The 27,491-nt window shown below is 38.5% G+C and overlaps 1 long non-coding RNA gene across 1 annotated transcript in view; it reads right to left on the bottom strand.

Moving 5' to 3' along the window:
• Positions 1-27,491, bottom strand: part of LOC134297654 (uncharacterized) — a 139,784-nt gene that overhangs the window by 3,307 nt on the left and 108,986 nt on the right. The gene's annotated exons all lie outside the window — the stretch shown is intronic.

The raw sequence follows: 27,491 nt of genomic DNA on the forward strand, positions 1-27,491 counted from the left end.
CTATGTAGTAATTACTGTATTTATGAATTTAGCACCAAAATATCACGATGTATTGAAAACAATGACTACAAAAATGCATTGGATAATCCAGAACATTGGATAAGCGAGTCTCTACTGTAATTGCAATTTCTTTCTGAGTTGCATAGGCCCTAAATGTGGCAATGGATAGCAGTGACAATCATGTCACTGTTTCAGCACAAACTGACTTGACCATATACTATTTGGGTATATATGCTTCTGATGTTTTGCTGCAGCTGGAGATGACTTCTTGGTTTCTTTTTTTTTCTTAATGTCAAGAACAGAACTAAGACACTTTGCTTAATTTTCATGGAGATGACAGGTTAGTATTTCCTGTCTTAAAAGTATTTTATCTTTTGGTAGAAAATCAGGGGTGACATGAATGAAAACCAGCTCTAGAGCTGGTATAATTTGGCTGTATTCCTTCATTGAAAAAAGGATGTCCATTTCAAAATGGTGGAGACCCAGTTCATCCTTTTATCTGGGGCAAAGTTTGGTTACACAAAAAGAGGTGAGAACTAAGGGCTCTTCTACACTGCTATAAAATCCAGATTATCAAATCAGATAATCCAGATGATCTGCTTTCAACTGGATTATATGAGTCTACAATGTCATATCCATTTCAAAGCAGATCATCTGTATTTTATATGACAGTGTAGAAGGGGCCTTAGTAGTAGGGCTGTGCACAGATCTGTTTTTAAAAATGGGTTCTGGCTGTTTTGTCTATTTTGGCCAGCCGTAATGGCATGGGAGCCACCACCATTTTTTTTAGCAGCAACAGACCACATGGCCACTGATACTTTTAATTTTATTCAGGTACAAATGGAGTGCGGAGAGGCAACCATGTGCCAACACGGGGTTTCTCTGTGAGTCTTGACTGCTTAGCCAATCAGAACAGGAAAGCCACAAAATGTCTTTTAGCCCAGCTTTTAGCCCAGCTTGGCCTCCATATTTCTGTTGCAAGCATGCTTCTGAAAGAGACAGGTTGTGCTCCAGTCAGCTGGTGATCTAAATTCTCCATGCCACTCATGGCTCTGCATCACTTTCCTTGTTTTGTTTTTTTACTCAAATAGCAATAAATAAGCATTTACTTATTTATTAAGCATCTACACACTTAAGAAACTGCCACTGATGGTCACACGACACAAACTTCAAATGCAGGGTAGAGGTATCTTGCCATTTCTAAAGCTGTCGTTTCTAAAGCTAGTGGCACAATGTGTTAAAGTGCTGAGCTGCTGAACTTGTGGACCGAAAGGTTCCAGGTTCAAATCCCAGGAGCGGAATGAGCGCCCGCTGTTAGCCCCAGCTCCTGCCAACCTAGCAGTTCGAAAACATGCAAATGTGAGTAGATCAATAGGTACCACTCCGACAGGAAGGTAACGGCGCTCCATGCAGTCATGCCGGCCACATGACCTTGGAGGTTTCTACGGACAATGCCGGCTCTTCGGCTTAGAAATGTAGATGAGCACCAACCTCCAGAGTCGGTCACAACTGGACTTAACATCAGGGGTAAACCTTTACCTAATTTATATCTTTTTGAATGAATGACTAGCTAATACTCTTTCTGATGGTGTGGCTCTCACTGAAACAAGTGTTTAAAAAGGGTGCCAGGTGTTACTGAAGGATATAAGGAGAAAGGATCCCAGAGAGAGGGGTTTCTTACGTCTGATGCTTTCTCTTGTCACATAGCTAGTCTCCTGCTGGAGTCACTCCACTTTGCTGGAGGTCCCCCACGCCCCACATCACCCAGCTGATCCCATGGGAGGAAATGTGGAGTGCAGCAGCTTCCCCCCATGGATTCCAATTTTTTTTTTTCATGTCAGGAGCAACCTGAGTTGCTTCTGGAGTGAGAGAATTGGCCATCTGCAAGGACATTGCCCAGGGGACGCCCGGATGTTTTGATGTTTTACCATCCTTGTGGGAGGCTTCTCTCATGTCCCTGCATGGAGCTGGAGCTGATAGAGGGAGCTCATCTGCGCTCTCCCCGAGTGGAATTCGAACCTGGCAGCCTTCAGGTCAGCAACCCAACCTTCAAGTCATGAGGCTTTTATCCCCTAGGCCATCGGAGGCTCCATGGATTCCAATGGCAACATGGGAAGCTTCCCGTATTGTTATGTTGCATGCACCAGCTCTGCCCTCGGTCACCCACGGAGCCACGCCGGTGTCATTTGATGGGAGCCAGCTGGCACAATGGGTGAACTGGGCTGAACTGGTACATGCCACCAATTTTAGCCCCATGTGAAGAGGTAGTTAAACTCGGGTCTAGTTGAAAGATATGAGGAGAAAAATGATAGAAACGGGAGTCTGGGAAGTTCCCCCATTGCCCTAATGGGCCAGATCTTCCCGGATATTTCAGCTGCCAGATTTTAAAAAATGAATTTTACCCACCAGAATTCATGAGGTACCTGAAAAATGGATCGGGGTGGGGGGCACCAAAATCAGGACACTGAAAATGGTATGGGGTTTAGCCGAATTGCACACCCCTATTTAGTAGCACGTCCTTTAAAAATAAATAGAAATATTTTTCTTCTGAGGACATTGATGATGGGTTTTTTTTGTTCTTCTCCTTAAAGCACCTAAAAGAAAAGAACAAAAAAAAAAAGACCATCATCAATGTCCTCAGAAGAAAAATATTTCTATTTATTTTTAAAGGACGTGCTACTAAATAGGGGTGTGCAATTCGGCTAAACCCCATACCATTTTCGGTATGGGGTTTAAGTTAAAGTAGCAGTGTAGAACTAGCTCAAAGCATTTTTCTACCCACAGTGAGACAGGAAATGATTCCCTAACAAATTAATGTATTAAGGTATTTTGGCACCTGAGGAAAAATCCCTATTTTCCTTCTCCCTTACACTCAGCCTAACAATAGGACTGGCTCCATTGTTGTCATTTGGGATTCTTTCTCAGTTTATTTATTTATTATTTATTTCTATCATTTCTACCCTGCCCTTCTCACCCGAGGGGACTCAGGGCGGCTTACAAAAATGGCAATTAATGCCAATACACCAGTTGTCATCACTCTTTAAAAAAGCATATTTCCCATCTCTAAAAAGCATGGCAAATGATGAAGATAAGAAATCCAACATTCACAACTACAAAAAAATAAAAGAAACAAAGAAAAAATAAAAGGAAGAGGAGGCATTGTGTTCCTCTTTACCATTAAAAATAAACTCCACTACCTCCCACTTATATCCAAGTCTGGCCTTCATGCTGTCCTCTTTCCTCAGAACACTATATCAATTGTGTTAGTTGTTTAGGGGAACTAATTTAAACAAGGTAACCCCAGTTTAATTCATTGTATCCATTTTCACATGATTGTACGAGAGTGGGGAGGAGGGGGACAGAACTAAGTATCACAACACACAATATGTTTGCCCTTCATCAGTGTGTGGGGTTACAATGCATTTATCCGGAGGGCTTCTAAAGCCATTGTACAGAGCTGGAAGATTGTCACACCCTGCTGTGATCTTTCCACAAGAATGTTTGTTTACTTGCCAGACTTTCATAATGCAGCAGTGATATTATCCCTATGAATCTTCAGCTCAGGGATTCCTTCCCATACTGTGCATTCCAGATGGCCAAATAGAAGCACTGTAGAGTTATTCAAACACTTTAGGGGCTCTTCAAATAACTATAATAGAGCAATTTAGAAGATGTCATTAAATGATCACTAGAGGGATATTTTCCTCCAAATTGTTCTTGCTTTGTATGAGCCTTCATGCGCACACATGTGTGTGCACCCACACACAGAAAGAGACAAAATTAATAACTTGCTTCACATTAGATTCTGGTAGAGGAAGTATCTTAAAGAGGAAAAATAAGATGATGATGTTTCATGTTAGTATCATATAGTGCTTTGCTAAACATGGCTTAAATCCAATTGCTATTCTCATCTAGAGAAAATTCACAGAAGCAGTAGAATTTACAAAAGTGTTGACTTGCTATTTATCAGTAGATTCAATGATATTGTTATAGACAAGTGATTGGCTTTATCCATAAACATGTGGTGACTTGTGCCAATACGAATGCACAAACCCCAAAAAACAGTGCTTCTAAAAATGTGCAGAGTAAAAGCATACAAGTTGCAGTATCACCTAATCCATTCACAGGCCGATACAAGAAATCTATTACTACAGTATTCCTGAAGGATGACCAAACTCTACTTAAAATTCTAAGATAATCAGCTTCTTGCCAGGTAGTATTTTCAGTTATTGAATTGCTTTTACAATAAAGAGGTATTTTCTAATATTGAATTGAAATGCCTCTGCTTGATCTTTGAATCAGCTAGTATGTGCCATCCCTTCTGCAAGATCGATAGGTGAATTTGCCCATGTCATTTTCTCCTATAATAGTTTTTAAAGCTTTTTTCTAGTCCCATACATGAGCAGATGTGTAAACCATAGCAAAGCAATGAAAAAGTGATGTGATGAAGATTAAGAGAGGGAATTCCTCCTCTTCTCCAAAGTTCTGCCACTTCATTTCCTAGGGTCCATCCAGACAGGCCCCAAAACCAGTTACCCTGGTTTGTTCCAAATTAATTAAATATCCCATTAGATCTAGGCTTCCCTGAAAGGCCCGGATCTAATGCAGTATTGGGCCTGTGAGGATTCGATATTGGGTAGTCCTGAGTCTACCTGGGGATGACTCCCAATTGCCATCTCACATCTTATGGACTCCTAGAGCCCAAAAGTGTGGGATGGCGCCCATCCCCTCCCCACAAGCCCCAAAATTATCCCTGAAAATAAAATAAGACTTACGTGAAAGAATGGGAACAAATGTGGAACAAAAAATTAAATATACATATGCAATGGATTTGAAAGAGAATTGGATAATAATGTTCCACAGATGGTATACTACACCAAAACAATTCGCCAAAATGTATAAAACAGTTTCTGATAAGTGCTGGAAATGTAAAGAACAAGTTGGCTCCTTCTATCACATGTGGTGGACTTGCAAAGAAGCAACAAAGTTTTGGATGAAGATTCATGAAAAATCACAAAAGATTTAAAAAAGAACATTTATAAGAAAACCAGAGTATTATCTATTAGGATTTATAGATTTAGACTTACAATTGACGGAACAAGAAGATAAACTTTTTACTTATATTATGACTTCCGCTAGAATTGTTTTCGCTAGAGAATGGAAACAGGAATCAGTCCCACCAATTGAGGAGTGGGTGGAGAAGATAAGAGAAATAAAGGATATGGATGAATTTACTTTTTTGTTGAAGAAAAATACAGGCAAGATAATGAAAAGAACGAATTGGGACGATCTTCAGGACTATCTGGATAATTTGAGAAAATGAAGATTACGAGAGACAATTTTGCTATTTTTTTTCTCCTTAGCAAGAAAAAATATTATTGAATAATAAGAAAATATTATCCAATAAGATGGAATGGAAGTCATTTTTTTTGTTTTTTGTTTTTGTTTTGTTTTTTTTTTGCTTTTTGTTTTTGTGTGTGTGGGTATATTTTTGTAGATTGTAAACTTTTACCTTTCTCTCTTTTCCCTACTTTTCTATACCTTGGTTGTTCTCACTCTTTCGATGTAATATAAAAAATTTAATAAAATTCTTTTTTTAAAAAAAGACTTACGTGGTCTCCATAAAGCCCACACCCTCCATCTGGGGGCGGTGGGGGGGGGGGGAGAGACAGATTTTTCCTCCCCCACCCTTGCAGTTCCTGGTGCATCATTTCCTCATGCCAGAAGGGATTGAGGAGCAATGTTTTGGCAGCCAGGTAAGCTTGATTTTATTTTAAGGGGTACTTTTGGGGGCTTTGGAGTGACTTCATGCCATCCTGATTGTAATCGGGATGGCATATAGCCACCTCACCCCCGGGGAAATAATAATATAATAATAAAACTTTATTATTATTTATTAACTTTATTTATATTCCACCCTCTCTTCCTGAGGGGGCTCAGGGTGGAGTACAACACAAAACAGCAAACATTCAATGCCAAACATATTTGTAAGTAAAAATACAAAACAGACTAATCAAATCTCTATAGGAAACAACAACTACAACAAGATTAAACAAAAATTAACTGATAACATAACCTACCAATTACCACTGCATTTTGTATAAACAATTAGGCCTAAATATAAAACACATGAATGATCCATTACATTAATTCTTAAAATATTAAATGGCCATTAAAGCCAGCAAGCCAACCGTACCAGGTGAGCCGAAACTAACTAAAGTTAAATAGTCCATTTTTTTGGGGGGGTGGGGGTGGGGGGGGAGTGGGAATGGGAATTGACACCAAAGCAGGTTTTTTAAATCCGCTTTGGCACGGATTATCGGTCTGTCTGGAAGTGTCCTTAGTGTCATAGAGCTACAGGGAAGACTCCCACATTGGTAAATATGTTGTTCCTGCCATTTGGGGGCAAAATGGGGAACAGGGAGGGAAGAGTGGCACTGCCATACCACTTCTCAGGCCTACTTGAGCAAGAGAAGCATGGGATGACTTTGGAGATGGACACCTGCAATTGCAGATGGTGATTCCAAGTGTCTCCACAGACCCCGTACCTGCAAAGATCTAGATCCTCCTTGAAGACCCGGATCTTTGCAGGTATTAACCTGGGTAGGTATAAACTAGATTAAATGGTTGACCCCAAGTTACTCTACATTAGCCTGGACCATCATTTGAATGCCCCAGGCTAATTTGATTTCTGTCACACATTATGTGACAGTGTAGATGGGCTCTATTGTGATGACTCATGGGCCATGTAGTCCCGTTCCTAGTACTATTGTGGCAGATGAAGAGGAAAACTTGGGTTTCCCACCGTTTCAGCCAGAATTGGAGCCCTTGCACCTGCAAGATGTTTGCCCACAAGAAGTCAGCCAAACAAGCCTTGAGCAGAAATCTCCCCCATTTTCTCACCGGGATTATTATAATCAAGATAGAGGCGCTAGGGAGGCGAATCGCAGAAGCGCCAGGATTGCTGCCAGACAATTAGCTGATTAAGCCTGTTTCCCTTGGGAAATCTTAAGGAGTCATGCATCTGGACACAGTATGGGTTTCGTTTCTTGTTCCCCAGGGAAAGTGTTCCTTGGCGGGAAAACAAGATCCTATATAGGTGTTTACCCGCAAGGAAATCCTTGCGGAGTCAATTCGTCAGCTTCGGGAGTGAGATCGTGTGTGGACTACGCTACTCCAGTTCCCTGTTCCCCGGACCTTGCCACGGACCTTGTTCTAGTTCCAAGCCTGCCTTTTCCCCGGATCTTGCCACGGACCTCGTTCTTGTTTCTTGCCTCTTGTTGCCACATATCAAGCCTTGTTTGCCAAGAATCTAGTTTGCTTCCAGACTTGTTGTCAAGCTCCATTGGACTAAAGGACCCTGTCTTTTCCCCACACTTTGCTTGGCAAAGTGTGTGTTTCGGTTATTGGATTATAACTTTGGACTCTAATATCACACATTGGACATTGTTTTCCTGGACTATATTTGACCTTTCCTGAAAGGCCTACTTCTGAACTATATTCTTCACTAGTTTTTATTGACTTTATATATTCCTTTAATAAAGATATTAGATAGATTCTGGCCTCTGCGCATGGTTATTGGTGCTCTGCAGCCTGGGTCTTGACATCTATGTTAACCATGACTACATTTACAAAAGTAGACTCTCTAAGAAGGAGCTGTATTGCTGACAAAGTGATGGAGAGAAGAAGTTATGGATCACTCAACTCTCTAAAATGAAAATAAAAATATTTATTAGCTCGATACAAAGCTACAAAAAATCTCTGCAGTGGCCATTAGTAATTTGGTGTACACCAGCAATTATTCAATTCCCTTGATCACAGGGATCCTCTGAAATGTTATTCCTTTGCATCAGCACAAAATCCCAAATCTGGTGTCACCCCAGCTTTTGATCTTCTCTAGCTGTATCTCTTGCTGATTGCTGACGAATCAACTCTTTGAATTTGGGCTCAATGTGGTACTGATAGCCTATTATCCTCTAGAATCATTGCAGCTAATTAAAATTACAAGATACAGAGCTGAATAGCATCAAAAGTGATTGTAAGTGATATTTATTACTGCCTTGCCATCTCAGTAGGTTTCCTAGATATAGACACACACTTGATTTACATTATAGTGGCTCACAATTAAAATAACAACAGCCAACATTGATGTGGGAGAAAATTATCAGAGTTAAGAACAGCACTAGCCAATTAACCTTGAGATAGATGGTGGAGAGGTTCATATTTCAAAGCATCCAATATTGCTTTTAATTATCTTTGTGTGTGTACAACTCTGCCCTGCTTTAACAATACTGAATTGCCAAAAAGAACTATCCATTTTATGCTTTATAATTATTAACTGCAGCAAGCATTCCCACAGAGTTTACACAAAACACATATCCTGAATCGTTTCCCTCTTCTCCAAATTAAGTCCCACTGGTTTCAGTGTCTGTTCTTCGTATCTTAGCTAAATTTAGGTATTCTGGTTTTAAAAGGCTTAAATACTCCATAGGCATCAGATACCATCTGGTCTTGAAAATTAAGAATGGTCAGTTCTGGTTAGTACTTGAATGAGAGAAAGTGCCAATAAATACCAGGCGGTAGACAGCATTTCAGAGAAATCCACCTCTGAGTATTTGCTGCGTAAGAAAACCTTATGAAATTCTTGAAGTCACTAAGTTGACAGGTGACTAATAGTAATAATAATAATAACTTTATTTTTATACCCTACCCCATCTCCCCGGAGGGACTCAGAGTGGCTTACATGGGGCCTTGCCCGACACAACAATATAATAACAGCAATAAAACAATGAAACAAATATCGCAACAATAAAACATCAGCATCAATAAAACAGTCATAAAAATCAACATACAGCATAAAATGTTAAAAATTGGAGACTAAAACACGGATCTGGGCCAAAGTGCAGAATATTTCAAAATGGGAGAGGTAGTTTCACAGCTAAAATAGTCAATAAAGTGCAAGGTAATAATGGCAATGGAGGCAGGCACACATTCACTTCTGTTTAATTGATGTATTGTCCAAGGCTGTTTTAATATGGAATCAACACCTTCAGTCACATCTATTCTCTATACTCCCAAGGTAATGGCTGAATTGAAAATGGAGATCCTGCCCAAAAGAACAGCAAGGGGGCACTTATTATAGAAGAGGGTATTTTCATCTTTCTTAAAGAAGCTGCTTCAGAAGCTTTCAAAACTCAAGAATTCCACTAGTTCTAAATCACATGGAGCTATAACAAATTATGCCTTTCCACCTGCAAAATAAATGCCATGGGTGGACTCCACCCTTGCAACACTTCTAGACATGGGAGGAGGGTCACCCTGAACTGTTTTAACAGTTGAAAAAAAATAATTTCTTCAAAACAAGAAGTGTACTTCTGACTATTTTGGGGGCATAAGAAAGCATTTTGGTAGTTCATATGTTCTTGACTTGCCAATCCCAGGAGTGGTAATAATGCGGTAAATAAATGAATAGAAGCAGCAGCATACAATAATATAGACATTGTTGCTTTGTGAATCTATCAAATTCATTATTTTTGAATAAATAAATCAAACATGGGGTGTGTGAGGATTGCCTCATTGTCTGCAAATATGTCCATTATTGGAGAAAATGCTGGAAATAACTTTTAGTGCTTTGAGACTTGAAACTCTCCTCTTTCTATCCAAAGGTTAATTGGTTGGTGCCAGATCTAGGGAACATAGCTGGCACCATCTACTGAAAGAGTGTTTGCTGTTAATATATTAAGACGTGTATTCACATTTCTGTCTCTAGTTTTGAGTGCAAAAGTGCTTCGTGTGCTGCAGTGAGGAAGCAATCATTTTATTCACGATGCTCCCCTGCCATCAATTAAGCAACTTCCAATGTAATTAACAAGGAAAAGCAATAAGCCCGCTACTGACAACACATGGCAAATGTACATGGTGATGCATAACAATGGCTCTTTGGTTTAGAAAATCAAACTATGTGATCATTTTGACACATAATCTTATAAAATTTAGTAATGACCAGGGAAGTATTAGTGAATTAAGGGAATGTTTTGAAAAGGAAAAAAGTTGTGTGTTGGAGATATAGGTTACTTCCATGACCACTTCTAAAAATAATGCTAATCTGAAATGAGGTGTGGTTAACTTTTCAAATGATCAGTGAGTTTCAATAGGATTATTATGTATATTGCCCCCATATTTGTATCAATTGTCATTGTTCTAGGATGCCATGCCTTTTCCTTCAGTCATTTATCAATGTATTTAATGTCCTATACTGTAGAATTAATACAGCTTGACACCAATGTAATTGCCATTGCTCAATGATATGGAATCATAGTTTTAAAATGCCTTTAGCCTTCTCTGCCAAGGAGTGCTAATGTCTCACAAAACTACAAATCCCAAGATTCCATAGCATTGTGACCTTTTGCTTCCCAACTTGTGGTCTGGTTTATTTGTTGGAGGCTGGTCACTGTGCACATGAAACTACAGTGATTTTCTGGTGAATTTTTGAATATGTTCTTTCTGGCTTAAAATACACTGCATTGCAAATTGAGGGTGTCCATTTTCTGGACACCCCAACCTCCAACTGGCTTCAAGGTGCATCTGTATTGATTCACCTATGTCGTCATATATTGTAACTGCTCTTGGTACAGATGAGAATGTATTCTGAGTTATTTTCATTCCTAGTTTTATGTAGATTGGGCTCCTTGAAATGAATGGATCATAATTTTCACAGCTATTTATTCCTTTAATTTCTAGGTAAGGCTATGGTGGAATTTAGCCTTATGTAATGTAGGTTCCTGTGCTGATTCTTAGAGTCCTTTTATTTCAAGAATCTTTGTAATTCACTTTGAGAACTTCTGAGAGCAATAAAGTGAGATATAAATATATACCAGAACAATTGATCACATAATAGATTGAATGTGCCATCTGGAAATAGAACGTTTAATATCCTAAGTAAAGTAAATAACACAATGTCCATATGGTGAAGATCAAATTAATCTTTGGGCAGCAGGTAAGTTTCCAAAAATGTCACTTACTTTAAATATATGAATGACTAGTAGGATTAATCTTATCAGTTCAAAATGATTTTAAGCAGTGTATTTTAATTACTGTATATACTCGAGTATAAGCCTAGTTTTTCAGCCCTCTTTTTAAGACTGAAAAAGTACCCCTTGGCTTATACTCGGGTGAGGGTCCTGGTTGGCTTATATTTGGGTCAGCTTATACTCGAGAATATATGGTACATTTATTATTTTTCTCTATTATTATTGGTATTATTACATTAATTTTTTTCTATTATTATTGGTATTATTACATTTATTATTTTTCTCTATTATTGTTGCTACTATTACATTTATTTTATTCTATTTTTATTATTAATAATAATACATTTATTATTTCACTTTGTTCTTATTATTATTATTGCATTTATCATTTTACTCTATTTATTATTGCTTGTATTTTCCTGTATTTATTATTATTATTATTATTATTACATGTATTATTTTACTCTATTATTATTAAAAAGATACATAAGCACATTTACATTGAAGATGAGAATAAAGATTTGATCAGAGTTGGACAGTCTTATCTTAAATTTGAGCTTTATGTAAATATTCAAAAACATTTAACCTCAATTCATGTAATTTTATTGGTATCTATTTTTATTTCTGAAGTTTACCACCCTCGGCTTATACTGAAGTCAATGTTTTCCCAGTTTTTTTGTGGTAAAATTAGGTGCCTCGGCTTATATTCGGGTGGGCTTATACTCGAGTATATACGGTATATCTGCTTTGTTTTATGCACACTTAGTTCTCCAAAATATCTTGCAGCTTTCTGCTCTATTACAGCAAGATGCATTTTGTTTTGCAACAGTTCTTTGGGTGGTATAAGAAGGCTACTTTTATCAATGCTGTTGAATCTAACTTCTTTTACCTCATCCTCTCTAGTAATGTGGTTCTCAACCTGGGGTCCCCAGATGTTTTTGTCCTTCAACTCCCATAAATCCTAACAGCTGGTAAACTCACTGGGATTTCTGGGAGTTGTAGGCCAAAAACATCAGGGGACCTCAGGTTGAGAACCATTGTGTTAGAGATATTGGAGGAGAAATGTAATTCTCAGTACTAAGACCACTTCTATTATTTCTGGATATCTAATCATATGAGAATTTTTTCAGATGTTTAGATATCTTACACATCTCATCTTTCTGAATGGAAATGCAAATAGTGTATTTTTGAGATTGCGAAGAGGAAGAGGAGAAAGAGAGAGGAGGAGAAAAGAAGTTTACGCATGATACGTTTGTCTTGCCTGTCCCCTGCCTTTGATTTAAGCCATTCTTCATTAAAATCTGAATTCATCTTCCTAAATCCAGTTCTGTTTTATCTCAGTTTTGAGTGTATTTGATAAAACAACAATTTCCTCAAAAAAAGAAATAAAAAGGGGGGATATATGGATTTGGTTCTCTGAAGAAGTCACAATTGTATTTAACTGCCTGAAAGAACAGTCCTTCAAGCATTCTGTACATAGTCTCAGTTCTCTTAATTTGTTTGGAACACATACCCCAAATGTATGGTGTCTGGTTGCAAGGAAAACTACATTAGTTTGAGCACAATACCTATATAAGGCAAAGGCAAAAATGGCCACAAAGTAAAGCACCTGCTGCTTGAAATCCTGCAAGCCATATCTCCAAAGACTGGTTCAAAGATAGCAATTGCTAAGGTTTATCTTGATCAATTTCATTCCTGGCCTACTGGAGACATTTTTTAGCCTCCAGATATGCCTCTGGTCAGAGTATTCCTTTCTTCCCACTGTGGACAGGCATGGTAAAGGCTCTCTCAACCATCCTAGTTGAATTATTTTTCTACTCAGCTATGCAGAAGCAGCAGGCCTTTAGGCTAATTAATAAATCATCAACGCATTTGTGGTGTGAAAAATGAAATATTTATGCTTGCCAGAGTAATATTTCTGTCTTGCAGCACTATGCTCTGTTGATGCCTGATGGAGGATGAAGTAAATACCAGCTGGTATAGAATGAGCAGAATATAATTACTTTCCATGAAGTTAACTGATTTTTTTTTAAACCCTCAAAAAACTGGATGAATTAAATGGAACTAAATCACAACACAAAATGAAATATAAGAGTACATTCAGTAGCAGAGAAGGGGAACACAGTTACACAGCTGAAATTACACTGCTAAACCTCTGGAACTCTAAGGCCCTTTCTACACGGCCACATAAGATCCAGATTATCTGCCTTTAACTGGATTATATGGCAGTGTAGACTCGTAAAATCCAGTTCAAAGAAGGGTTTTTTTTCGTGTCAAGAGCAACCGGAGTTGCTCCTGGAGTGAGAGAATTGGCCGTCTGCAAGGACGTTGCCCAGGGGACGCCCGGATGTTTTGATGTTTTACCATCCTTGTGGGAGGCTTCTCTCATGTCCCCGCATGGAGCTGGAGCTGATAGAGGGAGCTCATCCACGCTCTCCCCGGGTGGGATTCGAACCTGGCAGCTTTCAGGTCAGCAACCCAACATTCAAGTCACAAGGCTTTTATCCCCTAGGCCACCGGAGGTTCCTTCAAAGAAGATAATGTGGATTATCTGCTTTGATCATCTCTATTATATGGCAATGTAGAAGGGGCCTTTGAGTTTTGCTTCTGATTTCCCCATTCTCTATCCTTAAAAGAAATGCAGAGTATTTACCAGGCAGTCATAGGCTATCACTCATGGCCAAGTATGATTGTTTTCCAAGGGTAGAGTTTTGGCAGAGGGTCCATAAGTGATTGTATAGACCTATTATGCATTCACATGGTCTTTCATAATGAGAATATATATTTCCAGATGAAAGGTGGTCCCAACAAGGATTTGCTTGATGTACCTTCCTCTTGGCATGTTTCTCCCTTTCCACTACTACAGCAGAGTCTCACTTATCCAAGCCTTGCTTATTCAATCTTCTGGATTATCCAAGCCATTTTTGTAGTCAATGTTTTCAATATATAGTGATATTTTGATGCTAAATTCGTAAATACAGTAATTACAACATAACATTACTGCATATTGAACGACTTTTTCTGTCAAATTTGTTGTATAACATGATGTTTTGGTGCTTAATTTGTAAAATCATAACCTAATTTGATGTTTAATAGGCTTTTCCTTAATCCCTCCTTATTATCTAAGATATTCACTTATCCAAGCTTATGCTGGCCTGTTTAGCTTGGATAAGTGAGACTCTACTGTATTCGTGCCTCTTCAAAATCTATAGCACTACCTCCAGTTAGAACACTCAAGGGCCCTGGGCTTCCCAATTTTCAGTATTTATGTCACATTTTTAGGTAGTTTTAAGATTGCTTTCACAACTCTTTTGCTGTCCATTTTCCATTCTTGAGCTGAGAGTAAAATAACAGCTTTGGGAGAGGGTGATCAGGCATTCAGACAACGTGGCCAGTCCAGTGATGTTGGTAGCAGAGAACAGTTGTTTCAGTGCTGGTGGTCGTTGCTTCTTCCAGAATGCTGAAATTTGTCCATCTGTCTTCCCAAAAGGAAAAGGAGTTTTCATAGAATTATAGAATAGTAGAGTTGGAAGAGACCTCATGGGCCATCCAGTCCAACCCCCTGCCAAGAAGCAGGAAATCGCATTCAAAGCACCCCCAACAGATGGCCATCCAGCCTCTGTTTAAAATCTTCCAAAGAAGGAGCCTCCACCACAGTCAAAGGCAACACTGATGGAATCATTCCAGAAGTCGAGAATTATGTTTGTAGATGGTTCATGTTTTGCAGGCACACAATAGGAAGGACAATAGCTTTAAAAACAAGCATCTTGTTATCTCTATTAATGTCCCAATCCTCAAACACTCTCTGCTTCATTAAAAATGTACTTGCAGAGCTCAGATGGTGTATTTCAGCACTGATGTCGACTTTTATGGAGAGGTGGCTGCTAGGAAGCAGAAATGGTCAATGTTTTCTAGTGTTACATCATTAAGCTTTAATGCTGGCATTGCAGAGGGATTAGATGGTGCATGCTGGTAGAGCACTTTGGGTTTTTTGCTGGTCAGTGAGAGGCCAAGCTTTTCATATGCTTCTAAAAAGGTGTTTAAAGTGGTTTGTAAGTCCTCCTCTGAATCAGCAGGTTAAAGGGCTTGCCATCTTTCTGATATGTCATTTTGATCCCGGATAGGAAGCTTCATGTCAACAAGGTGTAAAATCATAGGTATGAAAATGGAAAATATGGTTGGAACAATAACACATCCCTGTTTGACAACTGATCCCACCTTAAATGGGTCATGTTGGGAGCTGTTGTTGTGCAAGACTGTTGCCTTGATGTCATCATGGAGGACCTGCAGGAAATTCACAAATTTATCGGGACATCTGATTTTCAGGAGCATGGTCCAAAAAGCATTATGATTCACTGTGTTGGAGGCCTTTGCAAGGTTGATAAATGCCATGTACAAAGGCTGATTTGATTCAGTCAGCAGTCCTGCTAGCACAAGGGTTTAACCTATTGTGCCACCAGGGCTCCAAAATAAAGAGTTAAAACCATTAAAAATCTACTCTCATACCTAAAACATTTCACATCATCCCTGGCTCAGTCTTAAAAACTTTTCTTTAAAGGCTTGCTTGAATAAAAAAGGTTTTAGCTTGCCATTAGAAGGATAGCAGGAACGGGGCAATTATGGCAGCACTGGCCCAAGTACTAAATTGTATTGCATCTCACCAGGTATTATTGTGATCATTCCATGTAAGTACAAAGAATAGTAATACATTTTGTGAGATACTCACCATAACAAGACTGCATGGGAAAGAACAAAAGGAAATGCTTTCCATTTTGGAAGGGAGGCAGCAGAAATGGTTGAGCCTGATAACACCTACTCAAAGATCAGGGCAATCTTAGATCTGTAAAGGACTACTAGTAACTAAGAAAACAATTGTCTTTTTAAGGTGTTTGTGATCCTTAAGCATTTTAATAGGTTATAAAATGGTTGTTAAGAATGACAACGGCATATGTGCACAACTGTGTTTACTTTTTTATAAAGAGGATTTGACACATAGTCTAAAGAGATATTTTATTGTAATCAAATAAGAACACGCAGCCCAACAGACTGATAAAGTTCTGCCCAACAAGTGGATGGAACATAAAAATGTGAAATATGTGAAAGCATTTATTTGACTATAAGATGTTGTAATAATTTAAGAATATGATTAAGCTTCCTTATTTCTGCTATGCAATTTATAACATTATACCGTGCTTACTCCTTAGTCACAGAAAAGACAATTTCATATGCAGCTGGAGTCTTTCTATTATTAAACTAGAGCTGAATTTGGATGAGTTTTTATTTTTGTCTCACAAAAGTGTACATGTTTGATGAGGGAGAACATTGTTTATCAAAGAGAGATGGAAACTACATCACATATGGTTCTGTAGTTTTTGTCACAGTCCTTGAACATTTTGTGTGTGTGTGTGTGTGTGTGTGCAATTAATCATATCTGTGCTAGGACCATTAGCTGGTTGAATAGAAGTTTTTGTGTTGTGTGGTGCTGTTTTATTTTTTAGCTCAAAATAGTGTTCATACTGCTTGTGTACTTCACATGATTCAAACATACATTGACTGGATTCTCTACAGGAAACCTGAAACCTGCTAATCGAGGGACACTGAAGATAATAGGGGCCGAGCTGTGGCGCAGGCTGGTAAACAGCTGCTGCAATAAATCACTCTGACCAGGAGGTCATGAGTTCAAGGCCAGCCCGTGGCGAGGTGAGCACTCGTCAATAAAAAATAAAAAATAGCCCCTGCTCGTTGCTGACCTAGCAACCCGAAAGATAGTTGCATCTATCAAGTAGGAAATAAGGTACCACTTATAAAAGTGGGGAGGCAAGTTTAACTAATTTACAACATTGGAATGAGGAAGTGAGGAAGTGCCATCAGAGTGGATGATGAAGCAGCTGCTCCCTCCTGTGGCCAGAATCAAACATCCCCTCAGGAGAAGGTTAAATTGCTTCTGCGTCTGTTTGTCTGTCTGTCTGTCTGTCTGTCTCGGTTCGATGTGTTTATGGGCATTGAATGTTTGCCCTATATGTACATAATGTGGTCTGCCCTGAGTCCCCTTCGGGGTGAGAAGGGCGGAATATAAATACTGTAAATAAATAATAAATAAAGAAATAATAAAAGGGGCACTTTAAGAATTAATTGACATAGTCACGATCCACAGATTATTACTGTAGCAGAAAAACAAATGAAGGATTAGACCTGAATCTAGCATAGTAAAATCAAAGAAACTTAAATTATTTCAAGTGCACCTATGGTAGCTCTTCCTTCCAACAAACTTTGATTTCAAGCACTCCCAAAACTGAACAATCTTGAAACTAAAGTCCTAAAATTCTCCCAAAGCTCTCACCTGGATCAACAGTCAGAAGAAAATCAAGTGAACATTCTTTTTACTATGGACCAGCCATTAACTCCACATTTCTCAACTTTTGATTCCCTTCTCTTTCATAAAACTATGTACTGGACTGCCTTCTGGAGTTTTTGATCTTTGTTGAAACAGAGACCAGAAACTAGAGATTTTCAAGGCAACCAAGCAGTGCTCTTTCTCTACTTTGTGACCTCAGAAAAAGGACACCTATAGAGACCATGCTAACATGTTGGTCATAATTGGCTAGCAGACCCGTCCTCCAGTCTCACTAATACCTCCATTAGTGTCCGTAGCTCAATTGTTCTGACTGATATGTTTCAAAAAATTCCAACCAGCTTCAACAAATACTGCTTCAACATCATCTTTTTTCTTGTCTCTTGGGGTTCTGGACTATCCACATGGATCGTCCTGCTGTGCCTTCCTTTGCTTGAGTGATGGGCCCTGCTGGGACAGTTTAGCTCAGGAAAATAGATTGCCTCTGAAGCAGAGGGTGAGAACTCCAATTACCTATTTCAAAGCCTTATATTAGGGACAAACGGTGCCTATATACCAGTCCCACACTGTGACGGACCAGGGTTTTGCTGAGCTCCATTTGAGACTCAGAGGGAGATGTAAGTAAAAAACAAAACCCTGTTTTTAAAGAATCAATCAGTCATATCTCTTTTCCTCTGTGTATTTTTCACTCATCCTGCGTCCTTTCTTTGCTCCCTCCAGGGACAGGCATATACTTTTACATTCCCTCTGATTTTAAAGTTGGATCAGTGAGACTTGGACAGGGGTTGAAAAGAATTCTGTTCAAAGCATAATTGTCAATGTATCCATTTTGTTCCTCCCAAGAGGCATTGCACCTGGTTTCAGCAATACACATATTTGCAAGGTCACTTTAGAAAAATATAATAGACAGAGGGCCACATACATGTATTTTAAAATGGGAATGTAAAGTGTGTAGAACTGGAAAAAAATGTACAAACATGCTCCACTCAGTGTGGGATGCAAAGATCTGTACATTGGGAATATATATAATTTTCCCTGCAAGAAAAAAAAACAAATTCACACACCTAATATAAAAAAGATAAGAAGAGAAAGGCAGCTAGGGATTTTTTTTTCACATCCATAGTCTAGAGTGATCCCTCCTGTGTTGCCAGCACTTAACCATGTTGTTTGTTGTTTGTTTTTATGTTTTGACTTGTCAAAATAGTGTTGATGATGATGACCCCCCTTACTTTTGATTATTTGTCCTTTTGGTAAGCAGACATAATTGAAAAACATAGCTTGAAAAACAGAAAATAAATTTACATGTTCTCTAATATCTAAAATCTAATATCTATATTTTTGTAAACTGGATGAAATGAGTGTCATGTCTTCCATCAAAGGTTACATCTTCTAATGAGGTACCGTATATACTCAAGTATAAGCTGACACAAATATAAGCCGTGGCACCTAATTTTACCACAAAAAACTGGCAAAACATTGACTCCAATATAAGCCGAGGGTGGTAAATTTCAGAAATAAAAATAGATACAGTAGAGTCTCACTTATCCAACATCTGCTTATCCAACATTCTGGATTATCCAACGCATTTTTGTAGTCAGTGTTTTCAATACATTGTGATATTTTGGTGCTAAATTTGTAAATACAGTAATTACTACATAGCATTAGTGTATTGAACTACTTTTTCTGTTAAATTTGTTGTATAACATGATGTTTGGGTGCTTAATTTGTAAAATCATAACCTAATTTGAAGTTTAATAGGCTTTTCCTTAATCCCTTCTTATTATCCAACATATTCGCTTATCCAACATTCTGCCGGCCCGTTTATGTTGGATAAGTGAAACTCTACTGTACCAATAAAATTACATTAATTGAGGCATCAGTAGGTTAAATGTTTTTGAATATTTACATAAAGCTCAAATTTAAGATAAGACTGTCCAACTGTCCAATGATTAAATCATTATTCTCATCTTCTTCAATGTAAATGTGCTTATGTATCCTTTTAATAATAATAGTAATAATAATAATAATAATAATAATAATAATAATAATAATAATAATGGGAAATAATACATGTAATAATAAATAGAGTAAAATAATAAATGCAATAATAATAATAAGATCAGAGTGAAATAATAATGTATTAATAATAATAAAAATAGAGTAAAATAAATGTAATAGTAGCAACTATAATAGAGAAAAATAATAAATGTAATAATACCAATAATAATAGAGAAAAATAATAAATGTACAATCTATTCTCGAGTATAAACTGACCCAAATATAAGCCAACCAGGACCCTCACCCAAGTATAAGCCGAGGGGGGCTTTTTCAGTCTTAAAAAAGGGCTGAAAAACTAGGCTTATACTTGAGTATATACAGCATGTCTGAAAAAGACTCCATTTCTTGTATGGCTAGATTGTTACAAATCATCATGGTTCTCTCCCCACTTTCTCATTTTTTTCCTCCTCATCTGACACAAGAATGGCAACAGACTGTTTTTTACATCTTATTTTTATGCACATAGAGATGTGTTTGAGCTCCTAAAGATTCTTCAATGGAGAAAAGCACAATTCAAGGACAAGGGCTACTGCTACAGTTTTAGATTAAAATGTCACATATTTAAACTTCTTACATTTTGCCTGGAATTCTGGAGCATTTGCTATCATAATCCTGGCCTTATGTTCAAAGTCTGTGGTGCATATGCCATCTTATTTATGGGCTGCTATACCATCACAATGGAGAAAGAGTACCTGATTACGCATTAGGAACCAACAAGTTTATCACTTTTTGAAATTACTTTGTTCTTTAATCAAAACTTATTTGCATAGCACGTATAAAGAAGTATTTGGATCTTCGAAATTATACACATGAACTGTGTTATTTGCTTTTGTTTGGTATGGAGAAACATTAAGTCTTTTGAACGTCTTATTCCAGTCTGATCAGCAGTGGGCAACTGTGAAGTAGTCAGGAACCAATTCCCCCTGACTTTCCCGGAACTGTACCCCACAAACCAAGCCCTCTATTTCCTATATAATCTCGCCACTTGAAAGTTGGCTTAGGTGTGGAGAATTCATCCCTGTCAGCTGCAGTGAGAGCAGAGATGGGAGTACCCCCAATTTCCACAGTAATTCTGAAGAAGCAGATCAATTGGTGGTACAAAATAAGACAAATGCAACCACATAGACTCCCAGCCATATGCCTATTAGAGCAAGAAAACCACAAAGAATGGTCATCATGGCTAAGAAGACTCGGCCACACTGTCAGTAAGTTAGGTTTTGCCCCTCTTGAGCTAAAAAATTTGGGGGCTAAAGTGTGCTCAATTGTTTACCAAAGAGCCCTTGACATTGCTGCACAAAATGATCTTATGATCATAGCGCAAGCTAGAGCCACTCCATACCTGGCTAAATTTAAATGCAACATGGGCATGGAAACCTACCTCTTTTTTACACTTCCACTATATATTAGAAAACTCTTTACCCGGGCTAGATTCAAGCAACTCGACATTAAGTCTAAGCTAGGTAGACATCAGAATATCCCCTATACGAAGAGAACCTGTGGGTGCCGTGGGGCAGATGCAGAAGTGGAGGACTCAGAACACTTTTTCTTAAAATGTCCCTATTACAACAGGATTCAGTCTTTCTATTTAGAGCCTCTGCTGGAGAACCATCCTCATTTAGAGAATAAGGAGAAATTGCACATCCTTCTACAGGGTTCAGATAAAAACTCTATTTTAAAACTGACCCTTTTTTCGCAAAAAGTGCTGGCCATCTACAAGAAGATGGAAGCGGAGAGCTGTGATATTAATGCCAATAACAAAATCCAAATTTAAAATTTACTATGGACAAGCCACTAGTTTTACTTACCCTTGCCCCCGCTTAAACCTTACCTTAAGGGAATAATTAATTTTAATTTTAATCTTTTTATTCTGTATTTGCACAACTACCTAGGAGTGGGTTGGTAGGCTAGTAGACCGGGATGCTTTGTATCTATACATGGTTTTACATGGTTTTACTGTATGTATGGGTAAGTGTGTACGTTTTGTATGTTTCACATGTTTTGATATGGTCAAAATTGACTAATCAATAAAGAGTTGATAAATGTCGTTTCCTATATAATCTCTCTCAAAATATTTATAGTAAGTGATATTGTATCACTTACTGTTCTCATTTTGAGAGGGACTCTTTTTCACGTCCATAGTCTAGAGCAGGGGTCCTCAAACTTTTCAAGCAAAGGGCCGGTCCACAATCCTTCAGACTATTGAGGGGCCGAATGATCATTTGGGAAAAAAAAAACGAACAAATTCCTAGGCACACTGCACATATCTTATATGTAGTGAAAAAATATGCACAATGCATATTTGTCTTATTTGTAATGCAAAACAACAATGAAAGAACAATACAATATTTAAAAATGAAAATAATTCTAACCAACATAAACCTATCAGGATTTCAATAGGAAGTGTGGGCCTGCTTCTGGCCAATGAGATAGTCAGGTTAATTAGGATTTGTGTTGGTGTTGTGTGTCTTCAAGTCATTTCAGACTTTGGGCGAGCCTATGTCCAAAATTATTTATTTATTTATTCATTTACTACATTTCTTTACTACATTTATATCCCATCCTTCTCACCCTGAAGTATATTAGCATTATACTATATTGAACTATACCACTATACTGTAATATTATATGTAATATATAACATATAATTAATATTATTATATGATATTATTGTTAGTATTGTATTGTATTATACAGTCTAATTAATCAGCCCCAGAGGGTTTTTAATAATCTATCCCGTTTTTATTACGATTTAAAAATGCAATTTTGTATCCTGTATTTTTGTTTTAATTGATATATTGTATTACTGTTTTATCTTTTTATAGTGTGATTTGTATTATGTTGCCTATGTTTTGTTCTATATCGTTTGGGCCTCTGCCCCATGTAAGCCGCCCCAAGTCCCCACGGGGAGATGGTGGCGGGGTATAAATAAAGTTTTATTATTATTATATACAATATATTATATTATTAAAACGGATATAAAAATATATTATAAATGAGGGCGAGGGCCAGGTAAATTACCTTGGAGGGCCGCATCCGGCCCCCAGGCCTTAGTTTGGGGACCCCTGGTCTGGAGTGAACCCTCCTCTGTTCTGGGGTGCTTGTGGATACACTGGTTTTTTTTTTTTACATGTGTTTATATGCTTGTGGAATCACTTCAATGTTTGAGGGGGAAAGGTGCCAAAATTGCACTGATATTTTTAAAAGAGAGAAATTGGATTTTGGAGGTTTAGGGACCTAGTAGGGAGGAAACTGGAGAGTCTACAATACTCAGCTCTAGGGACCATATGCAGGATAGCCTTCTACACAAGAGAATGACCAAAGGGTGCATGAGAAGTGACTGATAGACAGCTATTTCCCCTTAGCATCTTCCATTTGATGCAGTAGTCTCTATAATAATACATTGAATAATAACGAAACAAATATTTTACTTGGGAACAAATATGAAAAAAAGGTCCGGGAGAACACAAACCTAATCCATTTTCTTGCCTTCCATTCCTGTATTCCAAATTGCTCCTTGATTGGCTTCCCTGACTCCCATGAGATATTTAATGGGAGAAATAACATCAAACAAAAAAGTAGGGAAAGTCTCTTGCAGATGCTATTTGGAATATAGAACAGACAGGTAAAGGGTTTATCATCTCTCTTTTGACAGACCTTCACCTCTCTCCTTCTAATCACAGTTATGGAGGAAAGCTTTTCTATACAGAAGTAACAATTCAAATACTGATATACATGGCTTTGCAAATAACATATAGTTTGGACTTGACTCAAAAAGAACAGACTTCAACCCGAGGCATACAACTTTTTGAGAGAAATAGCCATGACCTACATAAAGGAGGTTATTTGTGGAAGGAAAATGATGTTATGAAAACACTTTAGACTCAGAGGGCTCCATATACATGATAAAGCTAATAATATATTAAACCTCACAAATTGTGTGCATGAAAACACATATTTTCTAAAGTGATCTACTGAGAATCTAACTTGCCTTTTAACATTTGTTTGAATATAATAATAACCATGTGAAAGTCTTTAATACACATTTTGACAGCAGTAAATTGTCATCCCCTTCTCTCCATGTACACATTTCCTTGAGATTAGAAGTAAATGTCACATTTTAGCTTTTGCTTTGACTTTTTGTATCTGAGAGCACCAGCAATTTAAATGTCAGTTACTTTCTCTTGTCAATAATTTTAAGAATGTAAGCACATCTGGTGCCTTTGATTGACAACTACAAATTAATACTGCTTTGTTAAATATCCAGCAAACACACAATACTGCTCCTGATGACCCTCAGCACATAGTATAAACAGCTTAAGGAAGAGTAGACACAAATAGTACAAAATTCTCAAGTATAATTCACTTTTAAAAGAAGCAGATCAACTTGAAGGACACAAAGTGCCGTTTTGGAACAGGTACTTTGGTAAACCACATTTATAGGATGATAAAACCTGGCAAATGTTTACAACAAAATAACTCTTGGTACAAAATATTGCATCATATAACCAGAATCTGGAAGGTGACATAGACATTCCTTTGTTCAAAGACAGGAGTTGTGGAAACAAAACTGGTTTCCAATTTATTAAAAATGGAAAGGGTCGTATTGTACAGCCGTTGCATACACGAGGTATCCCAATACAGTTGCCTCTGCCTGGAAGTAGCAAGGAGAGAGGAATAATTGTTGAGTCTTAGTACAAACAGACATAATTTTCTATGATGGTTTAGACGGATAAATAGATAGATAGACAGACAGACCAGTCCTCCTGAACTCTAGATCAATGGGGATTGGGCTTATTTTACCTAATAGATCGAAACAATCTTTTTCAGAAAAGAGCTTATCCTCAAACCTACTGCAGCAACAAAAGCACCAATTTACCCATACAGTTAGTGCTATCACACATGGAAATTTTTCTCAGATCTACTCTGGGAGTCTCCCACATATTTTCTTTTATATTATTATTGACACAATAACATTGTATGACACAGCAAACAAGATAGATATGCTGGATTTCGTATCACAAAATCACAAGTCAAACACTTCCCAAGTGTCTAGGACTGTGTGATGTATTTTCAGATGATGTGCGCAGATCCTAGTGGGGGGGGGGGGGGGGGTTAACTGCTCCAATGATGTTGAGAGCTGTGCTAGCGGTAGTGTAACTACCGGCAGTTCCAACCAAGCCAGAAAGGTTTCTGCTAATGAATGGAACTAAGAGCACCTAACCCATTAGCATTATGGAGAATCAAACCAAAACAAAGTCTATACTGGCTCGGTCGTCGCCCAGGATAAAAAGGACAGCGGTGGATGCTGCTGATTTTGGACATCCATTGACAAGTGGGCTACAGAATCAAAATACAAATGAACAGTCACTGAAGCGGCAGAAATATACAATGCCAGAAAACCGCACAGTTCTTTTATATTATTATTATTATATTATGACACAGCAAACAAGATAGACATGCTGGATTTTGCAAGTCGAACACTTCCCAAGTGTCTAGGACTGTGTGATGTATTTTCTAATGATGCGTGGAGATCCCAGTAGGGTGGCCTTTTGCAGTTGGCAGATCGTAATCCTATCAATGTCTATTGTTTCCAAATGCCGGCTGAGATCTTTCTCTTCACAAGGAAACTCAAAGCAGCTCATACCATTATTGTTTACTTATTCTTTTCTGAAGTCAATTCAATGTGCCTTGAAATGATTTCTATATATGAATGAATCAAACCCTCTTTGAAATAGTAGGTCTCAAGCTTCTGGTCAATATATAATACTCAAAATTGATCTAGAACTTGAGGGGCAATGTTACCAAATTAATCTGAGATTTACAAAAGGAAATTTACAAAATCAAAGCTAGAAGCTTTGATGAACCAACCTGGACACAGTATATTATTTGAGAACACAGAAATGCTTGACCACTCCAACAACTATCATGTCAGACTACACAGAGAAGCCATTGAAATTCACAAACATGTGGACAACTTCAAGAGAAAGGAGGAAACCATTAAAATGAACAAAATCTGGCTACCAGTATTAAAAAACTCAAAAATCAGAACAGTAAATAAGAAGCAACACTCTGAGACATGGGAACTAGGGGCAGTTAACAAAGAATGCCCCCAGGCAGAAAGTAGCTAGTAGATGTAGCCATTAAATGCAAATTAGGGTAATTAACTGGAACATTTACGCTGGTCCCTCACCCTGGACTTCCCACAGATATATATAAACATTCCTTGCTTAGTTTATCCATGCCTCACAACCTCTGGGGATGCCTGCCATAGATGTGGGCGAAACGTCAGCAGAGAATACCTCTGGAACATGGTCACACAGCCCGAAAGACATACAACAACCCTGTGATCCCGGCCATGAAAGCCTTCGACAACACCTAGAAGCAGACTATTTCACAGAATGAATTTTATATCACTTGTTCTACATGCACCTTTTCTGTGTAATGAATAATCTCAGTTATTGCCTTTTTATGGGAAAGAATATTAGCCTAACATATTGAGGTCAGTCCTGTTCTAAGAAATGCGAAACCTGCATCATAGGTGTCAGATTTTAAGAGGGGTGGATTATGCCTTCACCATTTCCTTGCCATAGGCAGAAAAGCCTGGCAAGAATGGCTCTTCAGAAAACTGAGCATGTCCTACATTCTGGCTCCAAAGATCCTGTACCAGCCAGAAACTATGGAAGAAATGTGCCTGCAAACCAAAAATGATATGGTAACAGAAGCAGGTACTATGCCTGAGAGACAAGCCAGTTTGATCTTTCAGCCTATGTCCCTCTATTTGATGGAGAAGGAAGATGTGTATTGTCACTAAGAGGCACCTTATCATGCATAACTATGTTACTGTAGAGTCTCACTTATCCAACATAAACAGGCCGGCAGAACATTAGATAAGCAAAAATATTGAATAATAAGGAGGGATTAAGGAAAAGCCCATTAAACGTCAAATTACGTTATGATTTTTCAAATTAAGCACCAAAACATCATGTTTTACAACAAATTGACAGAAAAAGCAGTTCAATACATGGTAACGTTAGGTAGTAATTACAATAGAGTCCTGGCAAACCGAGTTCCGGTTAACCGAGCGTCCGTATTATCCGAGGCACCACGGGGGCGCCCCTCCCTCTCCCTCTCCTTCTCTCGAGCGAGCGAAGGGAGCTCGAGAGGAGGAGAGGGAGGAGGAAGCGAGCTGGAAGTGCCCTATGATCGCTGCTGCAGCAGCGCTCGTGGAGTGCTTCCCTGGGCTGAGCCCTCACCAAGGGATGTCTCCCTGGATCTCCCTCGGGCAGGCCCTTGCTGGAGGAAAGAGTTTCCTCCAGCAATGGCCTGGCTGAGGAAAACCCACAGCATGCTCCTCGTTTCTCAGAGCATGCCACGGGTTTTCCTCGGCCAGGCCATTGCTGGAGAAAACTCTTTCCTCTAGCAGGGGCCTGGCCAAGGGAGATCCGGGGTGCACTCCACGTTTCTTGGAGGGACAGGCCCTTGCTCCAGAGAAATGAGGAGCATGCTGCGGGTTTTCCTCAGCCAGGCCATTGCTGGAGGAAACTTTTTCCTCCAGCAAGGGCCTGGCCAAAGGAGATCCGGGGAAATGTCCCTCGGCGAGGGCCCACCCCTTAGGAAGTACCTCGCGAGCATTGCTAGGCAGCAGCAATTGCGGGGCACTTCCCTAAATGAGATTGCCAGGAGGGATAATAGGGCCTCCCTATTATCCAAGCTCTTTAGTTATCCGAGATTGGGCCTGTCCCTTTATCTCAGATAACCGGGACTCTATTGTACTGTATTTACGAGTTTAGCACCAAAACATCACAACATATTGAAAACATTGACTACAAAAACATCGGCTACTAACAAATTGACTACAAATAAAGATAGAATTGCATAAAATGAACTTACAGTAACAACATTGTCGGAAATTAAATGCATAAAAAGTTTAGTTCTTGCTGCCTAGAGAAACAGCTGTGGACCCAGGCGAGAGGCAGACTGTTGGATAAGCAAATGTTGGATAAGTGAGACTCTACTGTATTTGATCTCAGAGTGTACCACCTTTTAATATC

Source organism: Anolis carolinensis, chromosome 3, assembly GCF_035594765.1.
Source record: "Anolis carolinensis isolate JA03-04 chromosome 3, rAnoCar3.1.pri, whole genome shotgun sequence".
In the NCBI taxonomy this organism is placed as follows: domain Eukaryota; kingdom Metazoa; phylum Chordata; class Lepidosauria; order Squamata; family Dactyloidae; genus Anolis; species Anolis carolinensis.